The following is a 22,514-nucleotide window of genomic DNA, read 5'->3' on the forward strand; positions in this document are numbered from 1 at the left end:
CTTTGCCTCAGTCTTCACTGGCAAATGCTCTGACCACACCACCCAAGTCTTGGAAGGCAGATGCAGGGACTGGGAGAATGAAGACCTTAGGCCCACTGTAGGAGAGGATCAGGTTCGAGACCATCTTAAGAACCTGAATGTGCACAAGTCCATGGGACCTGATGAAATCCATCCATGGGTCCTGAAGGAGGTGGTGAATGAAGTTGCTAAGCCACTGTCCATCATATTTGAAAAATCCTGGCAGTCAGGTGAAGTTCCCGATGACTGGAAGAAGGGTAATATAACCCCCATTTTCAAGAAGGGGAAGGTGGAAGACCCAGGGAACTACAGACCAGTCAGTCTCACCTCTGTGCCTGGCAAAATCTTGGAGCAGATTCTCCTGGAAAGCATGCTAAGGCACATGAAAAACAACAAGGTGGTTGGTGACAGCCAAAATGGCTTCACTAAGGGGAAATCCTGCCTGACCAATTTGGTGGCCTTCTATGATGGAACCACGGAACTGATGGACAGGGGCAGAGCAGTTGACGTCATCTACCTGGACTTGTGCAAAGTGTTCGACACTGTCCACACGACATCCTTGTCTCTAAATTGGAGAGACATCAATTTGATAGATGGACCACTCAGTGGATAAAGAACTGGCTCGATGGCCGCACACAAAGAGTTGTGGTCAACGGCTCAATGTCCAGTTGGAAAACTGTAACGAGTGGTGTCCCTCAGGGATCGGTGTTGGGACCAATCTTGTTCAACATCTTTGTTGGGGACATGGACAGTGGGATTGAGTGCGCCCTCAGCAAGTTTGCCGACGACACCAAGCTGTGTGGTTCGGTTGATACGCTGGAGGGAAGGGATGCCATCCAGAGGGACCTTGACACGCTTGTGAGGTGGGCCGATGCCAACCTTATGAAGTTTAACCAAGCCAAGTGCAAGATCCTACACCTGGGTCAGGGCAATCCCAGTATTCACAGCTACAGGTTGGGTGGAGAAGAGATTCAGAGCAGCCCTGCAGAGAAGGACTTGAGGGTGTTGGTTGATGAGAAACTGAACATGAGCTGGCTTCAGTGTGCGCTTGCAGCCCAGAAAGCCAACCGTATCCTGGGCTGCATCAAAAGAAGCGTGACCAACAGGTCAAAGGAGGTGATCCTGCCCCTCTACTCTGCTCTTGTGAGACCTCACTTGGAGTACTGTGTACAGTTCTGGTGTCCTCAACATAAGAAGGACATGGAGCTGTTGGAGCAGGTCGCCTGTCCTTGCTTCCACCTTCTAGAAGCTTCTTTTTTCCCTCTAAGTTTCCTCAGCAGCTCCTTGTCCATCCATGGAGGTCTCCTGGCCCTCCTGCTGCACTTTCTTCTAGTCGGGATGCAACACTCTTGAGCACGTAGCAGGTGATCCTTGAATATCAGCCAGCAGTCTTGGGCCCCCCTGCCCTCTAGGACTGTATCCCATGAAACCTTACTAAGGAGGTTCCTGAAGAGGTCAAAGTCTGCTTTCTTGAAGTCCAGGGCAGTGAGCTTGCTGCATGCTCTTCTCACCGTCCTGAGGATCTCAAACTCAACCATCTCATGATCACTAGAGCCAAGGCTGCCCTGGAGCATTACATTTCCAACCAGTCCCTCCCTGTTGGTGAGCACAAGGTCCAGCATGGCACCTCTCCTCGTCGGCTCCTCTACTGCTTGAAAGAGGAAGTTGTCTTCCACACAATTAAGGAACCTCCTGGATTGCTTGTGCCGGGCCGTACCGTCCCTCCAACAGATGTCAGGATGGTTGAAGTCCCCCATGAGGACCAGGGCCTGCGAGCGTGAGGCTGCTCCTATCTGTCTGTAGAGCGCTTCATCCACAGAGTCCTCTTGATCAGGCGGCCTGTAACAGATCCCCACCGTAATGTCCCCCGTTGCTGTTTTCCCTTTGATCCTGACCCACAAACACTCTGTTACCTCATCACCCGTCCCCAGACAGAGTTCCATACTCTCTAGCCTATCACTGACATAGATAGCAACGCCCCCTCCCCGTCTGCCTGGCCTGTCTTTTCTAAACAGCCTGTAACCTTCCATTCCGACATTCCAGTCATAGGAGCCATCCCACCATGTTTCTGTGATACCAATGACATCATATTCCCGTAACCTTGCACACATCTCTAATTCCTCTTGCTTGTTCCCCATACTACGGGCATTTGTATAGAGGCACCTTATCCGAGCTCCAAATGAAGCCGACTCAATGGCTGGGGCTGCTGGAACATCTCTACATCGCTCCAAGCACTTATTACAGGTGCTGGCAACTGACCAGGAGTGTTGGGATGGATCAATGCTCCCCTCCCCCAACACATCTAGTTTAAAGCTTTCCTGACCAGCCTGGCAAGCCTCCTACCAAAACAGCTCTTCCCCTTCTTTGTCAGACCAGCTCCACCAGCCTCCAGTAGATCTGGCCTCCCAAATGGAGCCCCATGTTCTAAATAGCCAAACCCCTGACTATGGCACCAGCTTTCTAACCATTTATTAACCTGCCAGACACGCCTAGCTTTTTTAAGGTCCTCCCCTTTGCCCTGGAGAATCGATGAAAAAACTCTCTGAGCTCCAGAGCCCTTAACCACCTCTCCCAGGGCTCTGTAGTCCTTCTTAATGTCCTCCAGGCAACTGCTGTCTATATCTCTAGCACCCACATGGACGACTAGAAGGGGGTAATAGTCAGCAGGACTTACTAGAGCAGGCAGCCTCTCAGCAACATCCCTGATCCGAGCCCCCGGCAGGCAACACACCTCCCTCGAGACTGGATCAGGCCGGCAGATGAGCGCCTCTGTGCCTTTCAAAGTAGAGTCCCCTACTACTATGACCCTCAAGTCCTTAGATAGGACTTTACAAATGCGGTTTAGAGAAATTATCACTTCAGGCTTTAATTTATAGGCTAACACCAACTGCATTTAAGATTGTACAATCATAGAATCACAAACTGGTTTGGACTGGAAGGGACTTTAAAGCTCATCCTGTTCCAGCCCCCTGCCACAGGCAGGGACACCTTCCACTAGAGCAGGTTGCTCCAAGCCCCTGTGTCCAACCTGGCCTTGAACACTGCCACAGCTTCTCTGGGCAACCAGTGCCAGGGCCTCACCACCCTCACAGGGAACAACTTCTTCCTAAGATCTCATCTCAATCTCCCCTCTCTCAGGTTAAAGCCATTCCCCTTGTCCTGTCCCTACAGGCCCTTGTCAAAAGCCCCTCTCCAGCTTTCTTGTAGCCCCTTTAGGCACTGGAAGCTGCTCTAAGGTCTCCCTGGAGCCTTCTCTTGTCCAGGCTGAACAAGCCCAGCTCTCTCAGCCTGGCTCCAGAGCAGAGCTGCTCCAGCCCTCGGAGCATCTCCATGGCCTCCTCTGGACTCACTCCAACAGCTCCATGTCCCTCTTTTGTTGTTGCCCCAGAGCTGGATGCAGGACTGCAGGGGGTGTGTGTCTCCTCAGAGCTCAGTAGAGGAGGAGAATCCCCTCCCTCGACCTCTACCCAGCAGATGCATCATGGTTCCATTTGGCACTGTACCTGGGCTAACCTGGACACCAGGGTTATGGGGATGGCTCTTAGACTAGCAAATTCCCAGTACTTCAGGTGATAGGACATTGCTGTAAGACTTCACTAAGGAAACAATTGCTGAGCTGAATGTTATCATTTCTTCCTGTTTAGACTAATTTCCCCCTGTGTCTAGTAATTCCATGAAACTAGGGAAAGAGTGAGAGCAACTGTACTCAAAGCACTTAGAGGTGGAAATTAAAGCAAGAAAACAATGGTCTCCTAATGCTTTTTTTTTTTTGAATCTGAAAAAATACTATTATCTGGTAAAGTAGTACAACAGATGTTCAATTGCCTTCATTATGGCAAATAATCTACTCCAGTTTGGACATCATGGCTAAATCCAGCACCCAGGTAACTACACACTATCCCCCAGTTTGATATGATCCTGGACACTGCTAGAACCAGGAAAGCAGCTCATTCTGATCAGCAGCCTGAGAAGAAAAGCTCTTTGCAATTACCAATTTCAAATTAGATCCCTATTGCATGAAGACAAAGCAAGCTTTAAATACCAGGAGACCAAATTCACTATAAAGCACAACAGCCACCTGGAAAGGTGACTGAAACTACTATTAAATAGTTCTCCATTAACTGGAAACCCACAACTCCACAACATAGGCATGTTACAAAACTTAATGCTTTCAAATGACACATCTACAGCCTTTCTGCTATATACAGCAAAATGAGGTCTACAGCCAGATCAAGACTTCTAAGCTGAACTTTGTTGCTCTTAGAGAGCAGAGAACTAACAAGAAACGTGGAAAAGCAAAGCACAGAAAACAGCACATCAGAAGCAACGAAGCCAGCAGGAACAGAACACAATTAGGAAGTAGAAAGCAAGGTAAACCAAGGAAGTATAGAAAAGGAAAACTATTAGATAGCAGGGGAGCTTCAAGAGGCAGTGTAATTCCAGAATACCTACTGAAGTGCTTTTATAGTTAAAAATGCCAGTTTATCCCAGTCACTATGATGAAGCTATCATACTGCAATCTACTAGCCACCTGGTGTGGCTGGAGTTAGTGGTCTAGCAGTGCTTATTTCCATCAAAAAAAGGTGAGAGATGAGTATCTTCCCCCATCTTCCTCCTCAGGTGTCCAGGTCCTACTTATGAAAATCACAGTTACGTTCAGTTACACAAAAGGGTAATGGCTGTTTCTCTACAGGCAAATCTCAGAAGCTACAGTGTGGAAATAAAACCTGAACCACCATTTGATGGGAGTAACTTAGATTTCTCCAAAGCAGAAAAGGGAGAGAACAAAACACCAACAAAAGAAACACTTACATAGCCATTTATAGCTGTTTCCATAGCAATATAAAATATTTCAATTGCTCCAAGTGCCATGGATGACAGCATAACAAAAGACATGATATGAGAGGCTGCAATGCTTTCATGCACCAAGGCAAAATATTCTGGGTTGGGCACCAAGAAAGTGAGGAATATGCATAAACTTGGTTAGCGCATAAAATAAGCATAAAAGCTCGGTTAGTGACTCACTTGCTATCCCACAGAAACTCAGTGACACAAAGGTTGCACCTATTTCCTCTCCCAGATGCTCTGTGCTTGGGGCCACCCTGGCAATTCTCACCCTTCACCGAGCTTAACTTCTGCAACAAACCCAGTGGTAATATGCAGACCTGACACTGAGGACTCCTGTATTATACTTCTGATTCTATAGTGACTGTTAAAAACCATTTCTCATTTCATGAGGTCCTTCTGCCCAGTATTCACAGCTAAAGGTTGGGCAGAGAAGAGATTCAGAGCAGCCCTGCAGAGAAGGACTTGGGGGTGTTGGTTGATGAGAAACTGAACATGAGCCGGCTTCAGTGTGCGCTTGCAGCCCAGAAACCAACCTTAACCTGGGCTGCATCAAAAGAAGCGTGACCAGCAGGTCAAAGGAGGTGATCCTGCCCCTCTACTCTGCTCTTATGAGACCCCACTTGGAGTACTGTGTGCAGTTCTGGTGTCCTCAACATAAAAAGGACATGGAGCAAGTCCAGAGGAAGACCATGAGGATGATAAGGGGGCTGGAGCACCTCCCGTATGAAGACAGGCTGAGAGAGTTGGGGCTGTTCAGCCTGGAGAAGAGAAGGCTGCGTGGAGACCTCATAGCAGCCTTCCAGTATCTGAAGGGGGCCTACAAGGATGCTGGGGAGGGACTCTTCATCAGGGACTGGAGTGGTAGGACAAGGGGTAATGGCTTCAAACTTAAACAGGGGAAGTTTAGGTTAGGTATAAGGAAGAAGTTCTTAACAGTGAGGGTGGTGAGGCACTGGAACAGGTTGCCCAAGGAAGTTGTGAACGCTCCATCCCTGGCCGTGTTCAAGGCCAGGTTGGATGGAGTCTTGGGTGACATGGTTAGTGTAAGGTGTCCCTGCCCATGGCAGGGGTGTTGGAACTAGATGATCTTAAGGTCCTTTCCAACCCTAACTATTTTATGATTCTATGATTCTATGTGTCAACAGAACTCGTGACCAGCAGGTCTGGCTCAAATACTGCCCAGTCCAGGTCACTGCAAATGCAAAATCATAGTAGGTCAGCAAAGACAAGCACGTCAACTTCTCACAAGCCCCCAGTACATTTCTCTGACAAATTCATGGCCACTTCATGACATCTACTGAAATTTTCTTGTCTCAGCAAGTTCCCAGTTACCACTCATTGGTGGCATCAACCCCTCACTCTGGGATGCCTTCCTGTTGGGATCACCAAGTGTACCTGGGACACAAACAGCCTCCAGTCAGCCCAAACAGCTGACATTTCAAAGGTTGAATACTTTCCACAGACAGAAACTGGAGTAAAAACAGTCCTTCACCTGCATTTCCAGCCCAGCACTGAAACACAACCCTAGAACCAGAGGCAGAAATCACCACTGCAACACACTCTGAACTTGATCTTTGGGGTTACCTGCTTTAATTAAGCTGCTATTGCACAGAAACACAGCTGGGATTCAATTTAATAAACATGCTAGTATCTGTTTACCTGATGATGAATGCTGTTCATTACAAGGACAGCAGCCTAAGGCAATGACACTGTAGCCATCAAAGGCTAAGTTGATATACTGGGAGAAGCCATGAGAGGGGGAGCCACTTCACATGTGACATGGTCTCCAAATGGGAAGGCGGTACAGTCCAGAAAACTAAAAACAGGCTCAGAGCAGAGCCTGAACAGGGTGAGGACCAAAACACTTAGCTTCTGTGAAACAATGCACCGTTTTCTACCCAGCAGTCTGCAGCATTGCTTGTGTGTTCCTCACCTGATGTGCGTGTCCTTGCAGCGATGTGCAAATTTCCCCATTCCCTTCCTTCCACTTATACAGGTCAACATGCTGATTGCTCTGAAATTAGATGGAAGAAAGGAGATAGTCTCAGGCAAACAAGGTAGGAATCTGTTAGGACCAGGTTCGCCTCACTTTGAACAACCTCAGTTACCAATGAGTCACACCATGATTAGCAATGTCCTTGCCCAAAGCAGGAGAGCAAAGATGAAACTATAGGCTGCAAGGACTCTCAAAAGCTTAAACTTCAATTACATGTACTTAAAGCTGGAGATAAACAAGAATGGGAGAAAAAAAAAATCACATTGCAAAATGTTTCCATGAAATTATGTTCTCGGAGCTTTTATTTCCTAACAACATGCTGTAACTGCAGGCAATAGGCAGACAAATTCTCTCTGCAGGAATACCCTGCCAGTCTGTTCAGACTCACGACTGGAGTTTTCAGTGAGGGGGACAATGGATCACCATTGGTCCTCCTCAACTCTCTCTCAATTCCCTTCTGGGATAATCAGGGCCGCTGCCAAACATGAACAATACAGTCTAAAGGCTTCAAGGTCACCTTCTCAAGAGTACTCCCATCCTTGCCAGCCCAGGAAAAAAAAAAGCTTTAAGTGCTTACCACTAACTGTAAACCACAGGAGCAAACAAGATGACAACAATATTTAGGGCTCCTTCACTCATTCCAGGACTAAATCCTCTCTCAGTGCAGCCACACACAAAAGTTACTTGGACATAGCTATTGCGCTTTAAGTTTGTATTCTGCCTCAACCAAAGTTTACCTCAGCCCAGGTGGACTCTAATCTTTCTGGGGCAGGAATTGCCTTTTTTGGTGCGATTATAGCACCAAGCACAGTGGATCTTAGGCCATGACTGGAAATTCATGCTGATTCTGCAAAACCAGAAATAACGCAAACTTCATTAGCCCCCTAATCTTCATTAGCCCCTTGTTTTCAGACTTACAGGTAGATGAGGGGAAAATGTAATAGAGAAGAGACTCACAGTTTTTGCGGCAGTTTTTTGTGGTGGTGGTTTGTTTGTTTTGGGTTGGTTTTTTTTTTTGTCTTTTGTTGTTGTTTTTGTTTTGTTTTGTTTTTTTACCCCAAAACTGCTTCTTATGAATTGGAACTTGCAGATAGATAAAACACTACAGCCTTCCCTGAAATGGAAAGCCTCCTCCCAACTCAGCAATAATATATGGCATTTCTCTAATAACCCACAGCAGGACTGCACAAGAGTTTGGGGCAAGGAAAGCTCCTTGCATGTTTCTCATTGACAGAAGGATTTAAGGGGGTAGAGTGAAATCGCCCAACAGGATTTGTCCAGGACTCCAGAATTGGTGCTACAAGATAAAGGATCACCAGGTCACCAGTCTTTTTGTGGGGCATCTCACATGGAAAGCGTTGCCCCTAGCACCAGGTGTGGGGGAATGACAGCTCCTCCCATCAGGAGCATTTTCTAAAATATGTGCTGCTCATGATAAGTATCGGTGTGCACTTCCAACAATTTCATCACCCTCTTGTTCAAGCGTTTGTGACCACACAAAAAAAGTAACAAGGATTTAGGATTGAAAACAATGGCATTTCTTGAAACAACAGCTTAGGAGTCCTCAGAAATGTGCTTGAGCCAGAGGGCAGACACAGCCAAGCACAACAAAAGGATGTGTTTCAGCTCTTCTGGAAAGAAGCTAAAAAAAATAAGCAGCCCTTATCCAAACACAAGGACAGACTTCCCCTTTGCCTGTACTACTTTGAACTAACAGTACTGCAGACTAGGTGAAGCTGTTGACAGACAGGACACTCCCTTTTAGGGATAGAGCCCTCGGGGCTGTCTACAACACTTGCATGGTATACCTGAACATAAGACAACCTCAACAGCAGCCAGGCTGGACAGAGCCTTGGACCACGTGGTTTAGGGCAAGGTGTCCCTGCCCATGGCAGGGGGGTTGGAACTAGATGATCTTAAGGTCCTTTCCAACCCTTACGATTCTATGATTCTATGATTCTATGACTGATGGGGGACTGACAGCCAGCCTGAAGTAGCAAATCACATCTTCACAGTGCTGAATCCAAGCTGATTTATTCTTCCCAATGCACCTTTGCCCCCCTTAGGTATGGCCCTGAAACACATCCACACTGCTTCCAGACCTGACCTGAGACACACAGACCTGAGCACATGGTGCAAGTCTGCTTTCCACTTCTAAACAAGACAGGCTAAATTCTAATCCTAGGACAGGGCTGTAACGCAGCAGCACCAAAATGCCAGCCAACTGTAAGATGGCTGGAAAGGAGGTGTTTCTGACTCAAAAGGGAAAAGCTGCCTGATCTCATTTTTTCCTGGGGTAACGGTTGGACTTTATGATCTTAAAGGTCTTTTCCAACCTAGTTGATTTTATGATCTTGGGGATTCCTCGCTTGATGTATGTCAGCAAGTACATCTAAATCACCAGAGCATTTTGGCATAGAATCATAGAATGGTTTGGGTTGGAAAGGACCTTAAGGTCATCTAATTCCAACCCCCTGCCACAGGCAGGGACATCTTCCACTAGACCAGGTTGCTCAAAGCCCCGCCTTGAACACTTCCATCTTCATAAACAGAAGCAACAAGGTTTGATGCCAGCTACACCTAGTTTCAGTCTGTATCAAGATGGGTTCCTGTGTCTGCTCAGGGCAGCAAGAGACAGGAGTGTGAGATGGGCACAACCCTGCTTTGCAGCAGGGTCCTGCTCAGATCAGCATTAACTGATCACTGGATATCGCCTTCAGAATGTATTTGAAAAGAAGCTTTCCTGCTCTGCTCGTGGCCTGCACAGCACATTTCATTATTTGGGTTTGATTTTCACAGACTGTATCCAGAAGTGGCACTGAAGGGCACCTTTTTGAAAGTTTTACTAACTCTCCGCTGAGAAGCAGACAGCTGCTGAAGGCACCTTTAAGATGTCAGTTGTGCCAGAGCTGGGAGGAGACAGGCTGGGCAATGTTAGAGAGCAAACAAGCAAAGGCTCCTAACTGACAACACTGGTCCACTTTCAAGACTGCCTTTAATCTCAAGTCCTAAGTAAGAGTTGTAAGTTAAGTGCCAGTCCAGGAAGCAAAACAAACAAAAGTCCTAGGAAACCACTTTCTGCTAAGCATTTTCTCAAAAAAATAGCTGAAACCTCTCCACTCCCAACTATTCCAGGACTCTCAGGTTATAAAAGCAGATATAACACAGCAGCAAAGGCACCTCACCATGAGAACAGTCTGCATCTGGCCAGTGCTGGTTGCTGCAGTTGGTTGATGGCCAAGGCTGCCACTAGCAGAAGCTCAGGGCTCTGGGTGAACAAGCTACAGAGCATGATAGACCAAGTAAAGATCAGAGCTAAACACTGTATTCAAGTCTCACATGGCCACTATTGCTTCTTCAGACCAGTCTATTTATTTCTCCACGCACTGAATAAGAACTTCTCGCTGGCTCGGTCCCTGCCCATCTGCAAACCTAGATTGTTACAGCAGTGAGCCAGTATTGACTTGTGCTATTCATAGACTGCCTGGTGCACCACATCCTACCAGGAAGGTAAAAACAAAATACCACAGAGTAAGAAATTCAATAAATCTCATAACAGAATGGAAATTAGAAAGAGAGCACATCCCCCTTTCCTTCCAGAAAAAGGACCATTTGGATGCCCAGTTTCTTTGGGAAGGTGTTTTTACAAAAGACAAGCAAAACTAGATGCAACACTGACTGACCAATAACTGAGAGCCATCAAGCTAAATACTTCACTGGCAGTAGATCAGAGTAAGGCCTTGATCTTGGAACGTGACTTGCAGAAGCACACCTGTGTGAGCCTTCCAACCCTGCGGAAGTCCACCCATGAAAGACAGGGGAAGATGATGAGTTACAGCTCTTAAATGAGAGAACTCACTGAAGCTGCAAAGTAGTATGCATAGCTGTCGTGCAGGTTCCACTGCACTGCCCCTATGTCCCACTTGCTCTGTCGGGAGATCTTTCCATGACCCTCATTTGGAGCATCCAGGTTGACTATGTAGAGGAAAGGGCAGCTGCAAGACACACAGATGCAAAGGGGCTGTATCACACAGGACTGATCTCAAAACCCCAAGCTCACATGGAGCTCACAGCCTTGTGCCTAGAGGACCGGAGAAGCATTTCACAAGATAGATGAAAATACCCCAAAAGACACACTGAAATTAGACAGGATCTGCAAATGTAAGGGGTAGCTCTAGCACAGAACCCCCCAGATAACTAGGATACAAAAGGAAGCACTGAGAAATGGTGCAAGCCCATGCAAATATGCTTTTGCTGGCCTAATGCTGCAGCAGCAGAGCTGAGGTGGTGCAAGGCCGGGAGCACAGCGGAATAGCTTCATAGGAGCCAGCTTCAGTCTGGAGAGGTTGCTCCGAGCAGGAGTTAATGAGCCTTGACAAACATCAGATGATTCTGCACAGCTGCATCTTTCCACACCACACTGTTTGGGGGGCTTGGTTGATTCGTAGAACTCGTTAAGAACTCGCCAACAAAGTTTTAAGTTGACAAGCAGGTATTCTTTATTGCGGCGCCGGAAGACACAGGGGATATCGCCTCCTAATGTGTGTCTCATTTAAGCATCAAACAGACCATGATTGTATTGTTGCTTAACATACATATTCATTACATTTCCGATAAACATCATACATATGCATTAGTTGTCCGAGAATCATTTTACATAATTCCATGCCTATTTTCGCATGTGCATAACAACGTGGTAGTGGTCTTTGGTGGTCGTTTTACTTCTTCCAACAACCTTCATCACTTGGCCGTTCCTTGAACTCTTGTTCTGGAAGTCTTTGAAGCATGCGCAGTAGATAAATGCTTACACCAGCTTAATTAGTTCGGTAACACTGCTGACATAAGTGAGTGATTTCTCCTTGTCCTTCTACTTATCAGTTAACTTCACTACAGTACCTCCTGAACATCTGCTAGTTTCAGATACTCCTTAGCTACAGTCCTGTTTTGGTTACAATAAATTTTGTATGAAGGTCATAAGGTTCTAAAACCATGTCAGCTACAACGATTTATCTTATACAAGGACCCTTATTATGTTCTTTTGGTTGGGTTTCTTTAGGTTTGGAAAGTTTTGTTGTTATATACAAAGCCACCAAGCTTAAAGTTACTTAAAACTAAATTTTCTTATTTACAAAGGATTATATTTCATTTTGTACTTCCTCGTCTCATGGTTCTGCAGACAGTACAAGTACACCTGCATGGAGCTAGCTCAGCTGCAGCAGCTCATGAACAGGGGTGGACACAGCACTGCATGGATCTGGTTACGCTGCTTACCTGAGCTAACCCTATACGCAGCAGAGATATATTTGCAGGATGCTAAACCTGAATTCATACATCCTGCTGGATGTGGCCAACTCCCCACAAAGCTAGGCAAGGTATCACTCCTTCCACAGTTTGATTCATCTTACAAGCAAGATAAAGTGGCCAGAAATAATTGTGAGCCAGCTGAACTCTAATGGAAGACCAGCACCAAAACATATTGAACCATATGTAGTTAGCCACATATCACATGTCAGCTGCATAGCATGCATACAGCTGCTCTGAGCACTGTGAATCCTCCTAAGAGAAGGAATATAAAGAACATCTTTGCTGCCTTTCCAGACCAAAGTCCTCAGGGCTCCTCCCTACTCCAAAGAGCAAAGATGCTGAACCTTCTGAGGCTCTCACACAGCTTTAAAAGAAAGGAGGCAAATCCTCAAGGATTGCTGAGCATGCAGGAGAAGCTTGGAACGCAGAGGGCTGATGTTGAATTGCAGACAAGCTGTCCCCAGCTTGCTGTTGGTCCAAATAAGCAAGCTGTGAAACTGGGCAAGTGTAAGGGGGAAGGGACATCAAGTTAGACCCAAACCAGCTGCTGAGCTGGTTATTCCTGCACAGGGCTGCTGGACTAAGGGTTTACATGGAAACGAGCAGACCTCTGAGTTATACCAAAGGATCTGTTTCCTCTAAGGCTGACCAAAAGTCAGCTGCACCCACGCGATCCTGAATTTGAAGTGAATATCCTAATTGGTGTGGTAATTGCGTCGCTGACAGTGGGACAGGAATAGCTGTTCGTACTGAAAGGCGGCAGCTGGGCAGGCAACTGCTGAGCTGGTTGAAAACTTGCCCTTGAAGGTGGCTACGTAATGCCAAGCCCTCCTGGGAGCTCTGGCAGCTTGGAGTCTATGGCACCTACTGCTCTTGTTGAGTACACTGAACCAGCAGAGGAGCAGGTCAGAGAGCTTGGCTCCCCTGCCCAAGTACACCATGAGAATATTTGGGGCAAATTTTGCCTTAAGGAAATTATTTAATCTGTATTTCAAGCAGAATCCAAACAGTAGTTCATGATGCTCCACCTCCCACAAGTGGATTTGGGAAAGCGTATATGAGGAAAACCACAATAGTATTTTATTATGCTGTTGTTGCTGGCTTTCTACTCTGTATCCCATTGGAAATGTAACCCAGAATCCTTTTCATCAAGCTGTGAACAGAATTTAGCTGCACCTTTCTGAAACAATACATCAGCCCTTCAATTGAGGTCAACCTGAAGGTTGCTGATTTGGCTTGTGGAAATGACTGTCATACAGTTCTAATGGGGACTGTCACACTCACCCCGAGAGCACTGCATGCTGTCCCAGGCAATCCACTGACATCGCAGTCGCCTGTTAAAGAGAAACAGAGAACAAAACTAAATTATACCTCTCAGGCCAGCTTCTCGGCCAGACACACAGCTTTGGGGAGGAGTTCAGGAAAACCTGCCAGCTCATCTTCAAGGTACCAACTACTGTGGTAAGAGCCAAGGCTGATATCAGTCAGGGATGCTAGAAGTAACATCTCCTTAAAGAAGCACAGAAGGGTGATGAGGTGTAGCAGTTGATTTTGGGATGCAAGACAGCACACAGAAAACATCTTTGTTAGAGTAAATTGAAGACAAGACCTGGCAGACACCATTACAAGCAGAGACCTTGCTCCCTTCTCTCCACTATGGCAATCGCAGCTGCAGCCTTTCAATCAGCAATCTCTAATAAATCCATATTAATCAGCCTCTGTGGCATATGTAAGGCATGGACTCAGAGCATCTTCATGCAGTGAATCACTTTATTGCCTATTGTTCTAGCTTTTATACCATTCTAGCAAAAGATATTTTTAGCCTATTGCTCTACCTTTTATACCAAGCTAGTTTTAGCACATCATGTTTAGTTCCTGGTTTACAGTTTTGTTTTTTCAACATTCTTCATCATTTCACAAACAGTCCCAAAATAACCAGTTCCTTATCTTTCTGTTCTCCTGCTCCTGTCCAGATGGGTTGCTCTGCTTAATCACACAGTGTACTTTGCTGCTTCTTTAACTCTTTCTTCTCCAGCCAAGCAGTTACTTCTCTTTGGCAATAACGAAATAGTTTCCATCCTCTCCCACAAGCCTCTGCTCCCACTCAGGAGCTCTCTCAGTCTTCCCCCTCTTCCATTGCAGGGCCAGATTTAATTATATATGTACTGGGAGACAGAATGCAATCATTTGTGTACGGCTGGTCTCCAAAAACGAGAGATAGCTAAGAGGCATCAGAATTTACTTTGGCATTGCTTGCAAAGAAGGCCAAGAGATAACTTAAACGCCATAAGAAGAAAAAAGAATAGACTGAATGTTGTCTCCCCTCTTTTTGTTCAGAATGGAATTGGATGATCATCTCGTTTAATTGCCAAGAGAATAAAGGAAAATTTTACTTGGAAAGCCAAACAGTTCAGCCCATAAACACAGATATGACTTCAAAGCAGTTTTTAGCGTTCACAGTACTATGCCCCATGTTCTTCAAACTAACTGCTGTCATCTTCAAAGCTTCCTCTCTGAAGGCTCAGGATGTCCCTTCTGCTGTTCAGCATTCTGCTAAGTACTCTCAGCATGGATATAATAAGACTTCAAGATGTCCTACAGCTACTACTTATGAAGTAGACAAAATGGCAATCCCACTCGATTTCCATCAGATGTGATAGGAGAATAACCATCACAAAACCCTAGTTTTTTCAACCAGGGCTCCATCCCTGTGGAATAATTACTGAATATGATGTAGAAATTAAACTTATATTTAAAAATGTAGCATTGCTCACACATAAAGGAAAAACGGACTTGCAGGGTAAGATGCAGCTGCACGTGGTATGCCAGGAATTCACTCCACAGCGGTTCCCGTGGCAACATTGCTTGACGGAGGATGGAGCAGAGTGGAGATTCTGCGGCCAAACTCTGTCCCAACACCAGCAGAGATGGGAACTAGGTGGTACTTAAAACTGATAAGCTGCATACTTGCTGCCCTGAGCCAACGGCCTGTCATCTTTTGACAAAATGCTGTCCTTTGTGCGAACTTTGCTTCATTATAATGCATTTTAATACGAAAACACACCTCCACCTCCAATGCTACCCGCCTCCAAAGTGAGACCACCCCTCTTTGAGCATGCTCTTTGAATTTTTTGTGGCATATACCTTTAAAAGCAAAGCGAGGAAAGTTTACACCAATAACAATAAAGGTATGTATGACTAGAGTCACTCAAGCTCCACCTTGAAAGTGAAAAATAGTATAAAAATGACCCAAAAAGTGGGGGGCTTTAGGGAAGACATCATCGTGGACGAGCCGAGGAAGACCCCATCAGCTGACTACTCTCGACTCCTGGGACCGGTCGACGGGCTGGACCTTTCTTCCCCCCCATAGGGACGCCTTTGGGTAAGACTTGCACTGTATCCAGTGCTTCCCTGGGAAAATTAGGAATCTCTATATAGAGTTACTTTTTACTTTTATACTTTAAAGCCAGGCTGTATTATTCATAACTTTGTCGCGCGGTTGTATACCTTATTATTTGCACGTGCTTTTGCAGACAGTGTATTTATCACCGGCAATCCACAAGAACCTGTATCTGTTGCTTTAATAAACTGCACCGTTTAAGTAGCTAATCGTAAATCTCTCATTGGACGCGACCAGCTCCCTCAGTGTGGCCGTGCTAGTTCGTGAGCACGATTAGACTGAAGGTGCAGTGCACTATTAGTGCATCCGGAATCGTGATTATTCAATATATTGAATGCGACCGGACTGATAGTGGCAAATTGGGCATCACTCAGAATCTAAGCCTAGCTGCACCCAGCCCCTCTAATATCTGAGGATCAGCTGGAAAGCAAGGGGGTTTATTTTCTGCCAAATTATTTTACCCTTTCACACAACAATCCCCTAATTCCAAGTACCTCAACTAAGGGAAAAACAGCTTCACAAGCTCATTCTTTGCTAGAGACCAAAAGTCCACATGGCAAAGAGCTACAAATGCCTGCAGAGTTTCAGCAGGAGTCTGCAGTAAACCCCAGACCCATATCTATTCCCAACCAAGCCAAGTTTCACCGCTTTTGCTGTTCCAGGAACAACCTACTTTCACTGCTTTTTCCTAGGTAACAAGTCCAGTCTTCTGGCAAGGTTCTCCTAGTCCTAAAACTAATGCTGTAAAGAATAAGCTGGTTTTAAAATCTCTAAATGGTAAAGAAAGAATCCCAGCTTCCTAGATTTCACAGCACCTTGCAAAACAAAGTGGGCTACTAAATTTATTAAAAATAAAACAAGCAGAAGTAAGTTTTCCCAGGTGACACACTTCTGAGGAATTAAAATGAGGATCACTAAAGCCACTACTGGAACCAAAACTTTCTCACATGATGAAGAGCTAGTCAGCTGACATATTCCATACAGCTGTGGCCATCTTTCCTTGAGACAGGAGAAAAACATCAATTTGAAGTGATAATTTCATACACAAGTTTATCTTTCCTCATGTTGGCACCAGGATCTCATAAATCCTTACAAATAGTTTTTAATAATGAACATTGGTAAACTGTTTTTCCAGGCACCAAACATCATAAAATGCAATGAACAATTACAATGAAGTAAAAAGCTTCATGTGTCAGGCTGCTACTCTGGCAGGTCACAAATGAGTTTTATAGCAACAAACAGTTCCCTAAAATACTACAGTCTTATCTAGGCAACAGGAAAAAAAAAACAAACCACAAACGTAATGTACTTGGTATATTGCTATGTCAGTCTTCACAGCACAATGTTCCAGAAGGGAGGAATTGAAACTGAACAAACCAACCCGAAAGCAGTTTTTATCTCAAAACAACAATCAGGATAGCTAGAATTGCTGTTTATGAGTAACAATTATGTGAATAAGCACAGTAGGAGTACTGCACGTTTGAAAACCAGCTCTGAGCCCACAGCCCAGCCAGCATCTCCTCAGACTTCAAATGTCACTTGATTTCTGCTAGCCAAGCCAGGAAAAACACATTTTCATGTCTGAACTTCCATTAGTTTTAAATCTAGCTTCATTCTCTCCAACTGAAAGGCAACAGACCAATCCAATTTGCCAAGTCTATACTGGTTTTCAAGAGCTACAAACTCTTACCATACCTAACTTGCCATCTACATGCCGAGTTGCTACATATGGTACTATTTCACTGTTGGACATGGTGAGCTTTACTCTCCTTTTGATAGCACAGACAGCCTGACGAGAGCCTCTGTGGGTCACATCTAAATTGGAAGAGCACAGAGTCTGCCACCTCTGTCAGCTTGTATGGAAAGATGACACTTGTAGGCAAAAACAGCCCCAAATTACCCAGAGATTTTCTGAAGTGTTACAGGTTGGGTCCTTTAGTTTTTACATGACACACTTTGGCATGGTGAACAAAGACAACTGCTGTGCTTGCAGACACATACGGGCTATAAATGTAACTGCTGCCCACTCCTTTGACTCTCATTCCCATTTTTTGGGGCAGAGATTTTGGAGAGAGTGTGGCCTACAGGCAGAGCCCAAGCCTGGTACAGGATGATATAGCCAAGGTGTTTCAATTTCTCAAGCTCAGGTTTCCCAGCTGCAAAAAAGTTTGTGCAGACTCCTAAGAAAAGCTCAAGGACAAACATATAAATGAGTTTAGCTTGAAGCAGCAGCCTAGCAGCCACTGCAGCTCTCTGGTTTCATATGTGAGAGCAGGCAAGTCAGACAGATCACACCAGAGTGAACCAAAGGGACCAAAATACCCATGGTTAACCTCTCTATTAAGGTATACACTTGCACAACAGTGAGATTGAAACCAACTACTGCGGAAGAGGATGGAAACACCTGTGTTCTCCCTGCCACATACCAGTCATTATGAATAAGCAATCAAAACAGGCCACATATCTCCTGAGCCAGGTGCAATCTGAATCTGTGACCTAGGAAGACATACCTTTGTGTATCATTACCTGTTTCCTGAGAGCAAATATTCAACAGCAGACAAAACTGCTTTAACGTTTGTTCCAGGAGGAAAACAAAACTGATATAAAGCTTTTGAGGTATAAAAGCAAAAGGCTTTGTGAGCTTACAGAGGGTAGGCTGGATGTAGCACAGAGGATTCAATGCCCCTATTCGTGATTGTGAACGTGGAGCTGACATTACTCCAGCACAAGAGGACAAACTAGAAGACAAGAGAGTTTGTAGACCTATTTTTTGCATATTTTTCTGGGTTTCCTGCTTGTCCTGGGTTCAGCAGTAGCAGTCATTTTTCTCCTTCTTAGTAGCTGGTGCAGTGCTGTGTTTTTGATTTTCAGCCTGGGAACAACGCTGACAACACCGATGGTTTTAGTTGTTGCTAAGTAATGTTTATTCCAACCAAGGACTTTCTCAGTCTCATGCTTTGCCAGGGAGGAGGGGAAGCCGGGAGGAAACAGAGACAGGACACCTGACCCAAACTAGCCAAAGGGGTATTCCATACCACAGCACGTCATGCCCAGTATAGAAACTGGGGGGAGTTAGCTGGAAGGCCCAGATTGCTGCTCGGGTCGGGCTGGGTATCGGTCGGCGGGTGGTGAGCAATTGTATCCTCTCCCCTTGTTATTTCCCTTATCATTATTAGTATTGGTGGTAGCAGTAGTGGTTTTGTATTATACCTTAGTTACTGGACTGTTCTTATCTCAACCCGTGGGAGTTACATTCTTCCAATTTTCCTCCCCATCCCTCCGGGAGTGGGGGGAGAAAGAACGGGCTGGAGTGAGCGAGCAGCTGCGTGGTTCTGAGTTACTGGCTGGGCTTAAACCACGACAGTTCTTTGTGGTGCCCAACGAGGGGCACGAAAGGTTGAGATAACGACAGATCTGACCAGAGTGTGTCTAATCATATTTGTGATAAGCATTCATTGTTTCAGATTAATGGTCACTCGTTACAATGTTGCTTTATTTGCTCTCAGAGTTGTTGCGCTTGATCTCAGAGTTTCAGCATGTTGTACCTTACTTACAGCCACTATTTGCTGTTTTAGTGTTTATCGGCTGGGGGGCCTGGGCTAAGGTTCTTGTTTCACTGTACTTCATGGTAATGACTTGTAATACAATAGACTCATTGATCATGATACTGGTCTGGCTTGCGTTCCCAGTGTGGTCATCACCTCTATACTTTGGGAGGTATATAATGGAATTTCTTAGCAATTACGCATCTTTCTTTTTCCTTCCCTCGGGGGGTCAACCTATGGAGGAGACATTGCCTCGTACCCTCCGCTCCCCCACCAGGCCATTTACAGTAGGAGTAGATTCTGGAAAAGTAAAAGATCTTGAATACACTTTCAATGCCCTTGAAAGCATCCTGCTCCTTTTGCTGGGAACCAGCATGTTGCTGAATATGCTCTCTCTGTTTTGCCTACAGCCATACCACCCTGAAACATGTGATCCTGTCCGATCTCGGAAGCTAAACAGGGTCGGGCTCGGGTCTTCTCTAGGGTTAAACGACGATATAGGAGGACCACCAAGGGATTTTCGACAAGGCTGGAAAGTCATGAATGGCAGGGTGTTTGGGGCAGTATGGGCAAGTATCTAGTCCAGTGGACCCCTCCAGTGCTTTGGAAGTGTCAGAGATGGAAGGCAGCTGTGTGGAGTCCCCTGTGACAAGTTGCAGAAACTGCTGAAGGAGAGGGTGAATTGAGTCAGTTTGCAGAGGTGAAAGCCATCCAGCTGGCCTTGGACATTGCTGAACGAGAAAAATGGCCAGTACTTTATCTCTATACTGACTCATGGATGGTGGCAAATGCCCTGTGGGGGTGGTTGCAGCAATGGAAGCAGAGCAACTGGCAACGCAGAAGTAAACCCATCTGGGCTGCTGCATTGTGGCAAGATATCGCTGGTCGGGTGCAGAACCTGGTGGTGAAGGTACGCCACGTAGATGCTCATGTACCCAAGAGTCGGGCCACTGAGGAACACCAGAACAACCAACAGGTGGATAAAGCTGTTAAGATTGAAGTGGCTCAGATGGACTTGGATTGGCAACATAAGGGTGAATTATTTTTAGCCTGGTGGGCCCATGACACCTCAGGCCATCAAGGCAGAGATGCAACATATAGATGGGCTCGTGATCGAGGTGTGGACTTAACGATGGACACTATTGCCCAGGTTATTCATGAATGTGAAACATGTGCTGCAATTAAGCAAGTCAAGCGGTTAAAGCCTCTCTGGTATGGAGGACGATGGCCAAAGTGCAAGTATGGGGAGGCCTGGCAGATTGACTATATCACACTCCCACCAACCCGCCAAGGCAAGCGCTATGTGCTTACCATGGTGGAAGCAACCACCGGCTGGCTGGAAACATACGCTGTGTCCCACGCCACTGCCCGGAACACTATCCTGGGCCTTGAGAAACAAGTCTTGTGGCGACACGGCACCCCAGAGAGAATTGAGTCAGACAATGGGACTCATTTCTGGAACAACCTTATAGACACTTGGGCCAAAGAGCATGGCATTGAGTGGGTATATCACATCCCCTACCATGCACCAGCCTCTGGGAAAACCGAACGGTACAATGGGCTGTTAAAAACTACCCTGAGAGCAATGGGTGGTGGGACTTTCAAACACTGGGATACACATTTACCAAAAGCCACCTGGTTGGTCAACAGTAGGGGATCTGCCAACAGGGCTGGCCCAGCCCAATCAGAACTTTTACGTACTGTAGAGGGGGATAAAGTTCCTGTGGTGCACATAAAGAATTTGTTGGGGAAGACAGTCTGGGTTATTCCTGCTTCAGGTAAAGGCAAACCCACTCGTGGGGTTGCTTTTGCTCAGGGACCTGGATATACTTGGTGGGTCATGCGGGAAGATGAGGAAGTCCCATGTGTACCTCAAGGGGATTTAATTTTGGGGGAAAACAGCCAATGAACTCAATTGTACGCTGTTGCCTGCTCTATAACACTTTTATAGCCCACCAGCTAGATGTCTTCAGGTCGCCAGCAACTGACCCTGACTTCCCTCTGATCATCACCTCAACAAAGAATGAACTTTGATGAAACCAGATGAGCTCAGCAGTGACCAGACAAGTTCAGCCGTGTCATCAGCAGGCAACAGCCCAACACTACACACCGTCCCTCCTGCCCTGAAAGACTATTACAAGAGATGGAGCCTGACATCATGGACTGGATGAATTCAGTAACTTTACAGGGATTGGTCCATGGACTAGGGAATGATATTTTTCTCTTTGTGTGTGGGGGGGTGTGTATATATATATATATGAGACAAAAGCGATGTTATCTTGAAAAATGTGGGATCTGAGCGTGATGTGAATGGTATGGAATAAGGGGCGGATACTGTCCTGGGTTCAGCTATAGCAGTCATTTTTCTCCTTCTTAGTAGCTGGTGCAGTGCCGTGGTTTTGACTTTCAGCCTGGGAACAACGCTGTTAACACCGATGTTTTTAGTTGTTGCTAAGTAATGTTTATTCCGACCAAGGACTTTCTCAGTCTCATGCTTTGCCAGGGAGGAGGGGAAGCCGGGAGGAAGCAGAGACAGGACACCTGACCCAAACTAGCCAAAGGGGTATTCCATACCACAGCACGTCATGCCCAGTATATAAACCGGGGGGAGTTACCCGGAAGGCCCAGATCACTGCTCGGGTCGGGCTGGGTATCGGTCGGCGGGTGGTGAGCAATTGTATCCTCTCCCCTTGTTATTTCACTAATCGTTATTATCATTGGTGGTAGCAGTAGTGGTTTTGTGTTATTCCTTAGTTGCGTGACTGCTCTTATCTCAACCCGTGGGAGTTACATTCTTCCGATTCTCCTCCCCATCCCTCTGGGAGCGGGGGGAGGAAGAAAGGGGGGGGAGTGAGCAAGCGACTGTGTGATTCCAAGTTACCGGCTGGGCTTAAACCACGACATTGCTGAAGTAGCTCATAGTTTACCCACCATATCCAGCTGTGCTAAGCAACTATCACCTTAGAAACCCCCTATGTTTCCTAGAATAGTTTCTAAGAGAGCACATAAACAAACTCTGAGGGGAGCTCTCCTTTAGCCAGCAACTTCAAAACCAAGAGCTGACCTTTTTGCTATTTATAAGAAGATATAATCCACTTTTTCTCCTAATCGAGCAACACTCAGCAGTTTATACTGCAAATGAGAAAGAAGCTATAAAAGTCCCAGAGGAAAAATATGGAAATATGTGTGGGAAGTGGAAATATCTTCTATTAGGCCTGACATTATACTGCAAAAAAAATTATAAAAATAAAAGTATAAAAAAATCTAAGATCTAACTAAGATTAGAAATAAAGTGCCTCATGAATTAAGGCATTATCGCCGCACAAACGGCTCCGATACCAGCTCAGCCCCGTCCTTCTACAGCCGGCGAAAGGCCCCGCGCGGCCGAGCAGCCCCGCAACAG

The 22,514-nt window shown here is 45.9% G+C and overlaps 1 pseudogene; it reads right to left on the reverse strand.

The window, feature by feature from the left end:
• The window catches only part of LOC115619011, a 69,940-nt pseudogene extending 52,326 nt beyond the window's left edge, over positions 1-17,614 (reverse strand).
• Between the last annotated feature and the right edge of the window lie 4,900 nt (positions 17,615-22,514).

Source organism: Strigops habroptila, chromosome W (genome assembly GCF_004027225.2).
Source record: "Strigops habroptila isolate Jane chromosome W, bStrHab1.2.pri, whole genome shotgun sequence".
In the NCBI taxonomy this organism is placed as follows: Eukaryota; Metazoa; Chordata; class Aves; order Psittaciformes; family Psittacidae; genus Strigops; species Strigops habroptila.